Source organism: Hyperoodon ampullatus (genome assembly GCF_949752795.1).
Source record: "Hyperoodon ampullatus genome assembly, chromosome: 1".
Lineage (NCBI taxonomy): Eukaryota > Metazoa > Chordata > Mammalia > Artiodactyla > Ziphiidae > Hyperoodon > Hyperoodon ampullatus.
The window spans coordinates 49,706,201-49,713,196 of NC_136914.1; positions in this window are offsets into that span (position 1 = coordinate 49,706,201).

Consider the following 6,996-nt stretch of genomic DNA (forward strand, 5'->3'; position numbering starts at 1 on the left):
CCACAAGCACGGTGTGCTTTGGGGAAAGGGAAAACCTGAATTATATATGAAATTGATGATTGCATTTGGACTGGACTAAGTTTTCACAGATGAAAATACTTGGAAACAAATGGAATCTGACCACGATGTCCTTCAGCACCCCACAGGGATACAAGCGGTGACTTGTAAGTGCAGGTTAAATTGAACAGCTTAGTACTTCTGTCCACTTCCAAGTCAATAGTGGATTTGAGGCCGGATGGAGGCTCACACTCAAAGCTCTTTTTATTTTTTTTAATTTTTTTGAATTTTATTTTATTTATTTTTTTATACGGCAGGTCCTTATTAGTCATCAATTTTATACACATCAGTGTATACATGTCAATCCCAATTGCCCAATGTAGCAGTTAATAAGAGACTTCATCTACCTTATGACTGGGTGGGATGAATAGTAGTGTTGATGCAGGGGCTAGGATTATTTTTTCAATTGAAACCTGATGTTTAGGAATAGCATAGTATTTTCAGAACTCTTCCATGAATTTTTTGTCATTTTTTAAGGAATTTAAAACGTGGAGCCCTGGAAACATCTTCACATGTAGCACCTGAAAATATTGTTTTGTTTTCTATGTTATTTGTATTTTCAAAGAAATTGCTCTTGATCAATTCCACTATTTTACTAATTTGTTAATTTCTACTTTTACGAATTTCTTTCTTTCTTAGGTTGATTTTTTTTTACATTGATTTTGCTTTTTCTTTGCTTCTTTAGTTCAGTACTTTATTGTGAGCCACTTTCCTCTGTACAAACATTTAGTGATATAAATTTTCTTCAGATAACAGCTAGGGTTGTTTTCATACATTTTAGGATGTAGTGTTATTATTATTACTTAGTAGTAAACATTATGTAAGAGTTGATTTTCTTCTCTGAACTAAGAATTACTTAGGAGAATGGTCTTTAATTAATTTCTAAGTGGTTAAATTTTGTTTCTGTCAGCTTCAAAACTTTACCAATTTTTTTTTTGCATTGTGAACAAAGAAGTTGACAATTTCTGCTCTTTGAAATTTATAAAAACTTTCTTTGTAGTGTAGTATGTGACAAATTTTTATGTTTTTTTTCATGGGTGTTGAAAAGTAAGTTGTTTTGTCCATAGACTTGAGGGTTAGTTACCAGCACTTAAATCAGTCTTACTAATGACAGAATTTAAATCATATTTATCATTATTTTGCCCAGTTGGTCTGTTGAAAATCAGAATGGTAAGTGAAATCCTTCTACTGTTATTAAACTTATGTGACTTTATTCTTGCCTTATTAAATGTTTTTGCTTTATGTAAAGAAAGTTCATGGAAATAATATCCCTAATTTGAGTTGTACTCTTCGTCAATATAAAATCATTTGATTTCCCTTGAGGTATTTAAAAACACTTATGCAGCAGCAATTTTATTATGATAAATGTTTGTTGTAAAATTTTATAAATTTATTTTTTTATTTTTATTTATTTGTCTGTGTTGGGTCTTTCTTCGTTTCTGTGCGAGGGCTTTCTCCACTTGCGGCGAGCAGGGGCCACTCTTCATCGCGCTGCGCGGGCCTCTCACTTTCACGGCCTCTCCCGTTGCGGAGCACAGGCTCCAGACGCGCAGGCTCAGTAGTTGTGGCTCACGGGCCCAGTCGCTCCGCGAGCACGTGGGATCTTCCCAGACCAGGGCTTGAACCCGTGTTCTCTGCATTGGCAGGCAGATTCTCAACCACTGCGCCACCAGGGAAGCCCCCTAAAATTTTAAAGTAATATAGACTTGTTTAAGTGGAAGCCAAGATCTTCTTGTTGCTCCCAAGAATTTTATTCTCCTGATGTTCCATTATTAAAAGTCTGTTGTATAATCTTCCAGACTTTAAAAATCCATATATAAATAATTATTTTTTTCATATTATATTATGTAATCTACTTTTGAAATTCAATAATATGATATGGATAGCTGTGTCATTTGTTAATGGCCACCCATTACTTAATTTTTTAAATTTACCATAGTTATTTAACAATTCTCCTTTTTTTTTTTTTTTATTATTTTTTTTTTTATTAGTTTCTGCTTTATAACAAAGTGAATCAGTCATACGTATACATCTGTTCCCACATCCCCTCCCTCATGCATCTCCCTCCCTCCCACCCTCCCCATCCCACCCCTCCAGGCGGTCACAAAGCACCGAGCTGATCTCCCTGTGCTCTGCGGCTGCTTCCCACTATCTATCTACCTTACGTTTGGTAGTGTATATATGTCCATGCCTCTCTTTCCCTTTGTCACAGCTTACCCTTCCCCTTCCCCATATCCTCAAGTCCATTCTCAAGTAGGTCTGTGTCTTTATTCCCGTTTTTAATAAGTCTTTAAGTTAGCATTTTTTTTTGCTATTATAAACAACTTTAGATCTTGGATTCTGTTTTTGTCTGATAATAATTTTATGAAACTCTATTCTCTATTTTCATGAGCCTGATGTACCTTTGCACATTCATTTAAAAAAATACTGCTTTTGAAAGCTTACAAGTACAGTATGTTTTTATTACTTTCTCTATTCAAATGTCACCTTATCCATGAGGACTTCCCTAAGCATGCTTTAAGAAATAGCGCTTCCGGGCTTCCGTGGTGGCGCAGTGGTTGAGAGTCTGCCTGCCGTTGCAGGGGACACGGGTTCAGGCCCCGGTCCGGGGTGATCCTACATGCCGCAGAGCGGCTGGGCCAGTGAGCCATGGCCGCTGAGCGGGCGCGTCTGGAGCCTGTGCTCCGCAACGGGAGAGGCCACAACAGTGAGAGGCCCAGCGTACCGCAAAAAAAAAAAAAAAAAGAAAGAAAGAAAGAAAGAAATAGCACTCCCCTCCTCCACCTACTTGTGATTCTTTTTCCTTGCTTAATTTTCCACATGACATTTATCAACACGTGACACTTGTTTGTATATTGTTAATTTTTGTCCGTTACCCCCTCTAAACTAAAAGGTAAGCTCCATGAGGTGAGGAACTTTGATCTGTTTGGTTCATTACCTTACTCTCAGCTCCTGACACAATGTCTGGCATGCAGCAATTCCTCAATAAAAAATTGTTGAAGGAATACACGAATCCCTTTGGTTTTAAACTTTATCTCTTTATTTTTGTAATTATTGTATTAAAAATTATTAAGGTTCTAAAGTTTAGCTTTGTTCTCATTATTCAGCTCAAAATATGCCATTTAAGCTGTGGCTTTGGTGTTCGGTTTTAGAAGACAAATCACCAAATGCCCACTCCAGTGTCATTTCTGGAATTTCTGAACTGACCACTTCTGGCTTACTAGCTTGTTGAGAGATGCCTGGATCTCAAATAGTCGACACAATAGCAAATCTGATAGAAGAAATATTCTTAGAAAGGAAATTCAATGCAACATCATGTGTTGTCATTGACATTGCAAAAAACACCATGAAGGGTATGAATGATTTAACACTTAGAAGATCAGATGCTATGTTCACATCCTTAACTTGTGTGTTCAGAAAGGAATTACAGTACGAGGTACCATCATAAGATTACTGGCGGTAAGGTGGTGGGCCACTTACTATCCTTCCTCAGCAGACAGACACCATGACATCCAAGAGGGTTTGGAATTGCCTTGCCAAATACTCATACAAAATATTCAAATAGAATGGAAGAAATGCTACATGTTTAAAAGTCTACCTGAACACATAACAATACCAACAAGCAGGACTTAGAATCAATGGGTTTCTTTTTTTTTTTTTAAGATGTTGGGGGTAGGAGTTTATTAATTAATTTATTTATGTTTGCTGTGTTGGGTCTTCGTTTCTGTGCGAGGGCTTTCTCTAGTTGTGGCAAGTGGGGGCCACTCTTCATCGCGGTGCGCGGGCCTCTCACTATCGCGGCCTCTCTTGTTGCGGAGCACAGGCTCCAGACGCGCAGGCTCATTAGTTGTGGCTCACCGGCCTAGTTGCTCCGCGGCATGTGGGATCCTCCCAGATCAGGGCTCGAACCCATGTCCCCTGCATTAGCAGTCAGATTCTCAACCACTGCGCCACCAGGGAAGCCCCAATGGGTTTCTTGAGGATAAAGCAGTTCATTTGCCGATGAACTGCATGCCGCTGAAGAAATAACCTAACAGATGAGCTTGAGAGTGCAGATATTTCTGCATGATACTTGCTATAAGCATTCAGTTCTTAGGCTTCTCCAGGGAAGATGCTGAAATTGCTGTGCATCCAGTGAAAGCTAAGGTTGTGAATAGAAATTCAGAGACTATTTTGTTGAAAGTCAGTTATGGTGCTCTCTTGCCACATTTTTAGAACCAAGGTTTAAGGGCAAATTAAAGTAGTACGTTCATGCATAATATTAAAAATAAAAAAATATAAGTGAGAGCAAAAAAATTCCTTTGCTTCTGAAAATGTTCAGAAAGCATCTTCTTCAAGCAATGCACAGAGATTCTGTTTGTGAGGTAGCTTCAAGGAGATTGCATAATTACTATTGCCCAGAGCTTTAAGACCCGAAGGTGCAGAGGAGACAAGATGACTTGAATCCAGTTGCTCCTAGAGTGGGAGGGCAACATTACTACTGGCAGTAGCCTATTCTGACTCGAGTTGGCAAAAAATATCTTCCCCTTTTGCTAACCTATTTGATATTGTCAGTTTGTGGTACGTTGACCACACATAGGAGCAATCTGGAAGTCAACAGAGCTAGGAAATGATTATTTCTGCACTATAATGCCAGTGTTAAACACGTGAGAAGTAATGTTTTAAGCAATAAGTTTGAAGTGATGATTCAATTTATTTTGTGGAAAAATTTTCAGATGTATTCTTGTCTCAAGAATTTCATTCTGTGATGGTGATCCCAGTTTTGGTTTTGGCTTCATCTGAATATTGAGTTAAAACTTGGCCCTTTGGTATTGGGCCAATGTGTATATTTGTTACATTTCTATTAACTTGTGAATGTGTACAAAAGAATAATCAGAATACAAGGACTATCTAGCACCTACCACCTGATTTAAGAAAAAGAAAAACATGCTATTATTGTCAGTGCCCTTCTGCATCCCGTCCTTCTTCTCCAGAGGTATCCACTCTTCTGAATTTTGTATTTATCAGTTCCTTACTTTTCTATAGTTTTATGATATATGTTTACATCTTTGAACAGTATATTTTTAGTTTTGCACGTTTTTTGTATAAGCAGAATCATATTTTTGTTTTTCTGTAACCAAATTTTTTAACATTATGTTTGAGATTAATCCATGTTGTAACATTCATTTTCATGGCACTATAATATTTCACTGGCTAAACATTCCACATTTTATCTCTTCATTCTACCCTTTATGGACTTGTGTTGTTTTGATTTTTAAAAATTGTACTCTTACACACAGTATTTCTATGAACATTCTTATGTCATGCGTCCAAATGTACAAATGCAAGAAATTTTCTAATGTGTGTGTGTAGCACGTAGGTAATGCCAGGGTATGAGGTTGGAAGTCAAGCTTCATTTTCCTCATACGGATATGAAATTGTGTCAGCCATCCTTTCCCCACTCCCATGAGTGCCACATCTATAATATACCAAATGTCATTTATGAATGAGCCCATGTCTAGTCTCTATTCTGTTACATAGGTTTATTTGTGTCTTGGGGCACTGATACAATATTGTGTCTTTCAATCCGTGAACATAATATACCTCTCCATTAATTTAGGTCTCCCCTTCTGTCTCTCAATGAAGCTTTATAAGTTTCCCTATCAGAAGTACTTACTGCACATTTTGTCCCTGTGAAGATGCCAAAACTACTGCCTCTCCTAGATTGGACAACATGCTTTTGGCAAAATGCCAGACTCATACCTTTGGATTTCTGTTTTCTTGTAGATTTCGGCTTGATAATTCCACACTCTCTTTTTAGCTTTTTGATACTTTAAAGATCATGATTTTTATATTTTGCCAAGATATTTTAGTTTCCTCCAGCAAGAGAGTTGGCCCAAATTACCCAGTCTGCCACCACTGGGAGGAAGTCCCTAAATCTTCTTGTACTTTCATCCGCTAGATCTTTCCATTTTATCTCCTCTTCTTTTCCCCTCATTCATGGCTTATCTCTTCTGCACCAAACTTCACTTTATCCTTCACTTCTTTCTTCCTGTTTGCTTAAATTTCTTTCAGCTTCTCTGATGGCCTTTCCTTTCCCCCTTTCTTTGTATTTTAATAAAAATATAGCATATTTCATGATCAGGAGAAACAGAAATGAGCTTGGTGGAAGCTAATTACATTAGCACCTCCATCAAAACAAAACAACAAACCCCAATGTTCATTGCAGCACTATTTACAATAGCCAGGACATGGAAATAACCTAAATCCCATCGACTGCTGAAGGGATAAAGAAGATGTGGTACATATATTCAATGCAATATTACTCAGCCATAAAAAGAAATGAAATTGGGTCATTTGTAGAGATGTGGATGGACCTAGAGTCTGTCATAGAGAGTGAAGTAAGCCAGAAAGAGAAAAACAAATATCATATGTTAATGCATACATGTGGAATCTAGAAAAATGGTACAGATGAACCTATTTGCAGGGCAGGAATAGAGACATAGACGTAGAGGACGGACATGTGGACACAGCAAGGGAAGAGGAGGGTGGGACGAATTGGGAGATTAGGATTGACATATGTACACTACTATGTGTAAAATAGATAGCTAGTGGGAACATGCTATAAAGCACAGGAAGCTCAGCTTGGTGCTCTGTGATGACCTAGATGGGTGGGATGGGGGGGATGGGAGGGAGGTCCAAGAGGGAGGGGATATAGGTATACATATAGCTGATTCACCTCATTGTATAGCAGGAACTAACACAACATTGTAAAGCAATTATACTCCGATAAAACAAAAACAAAAACAAAACACAACAAAAAAACAACACAACAACAGTCCCACCAGGATTTAGCTGTAAAGCACATTTACTTACCATGTTCATGATTCAGATGAAAACTCTAGAAGGAAATGGGGAGGAAGTGTGGCTGTGTTGAGAGAGCTCGGCTTCAGACTAGGA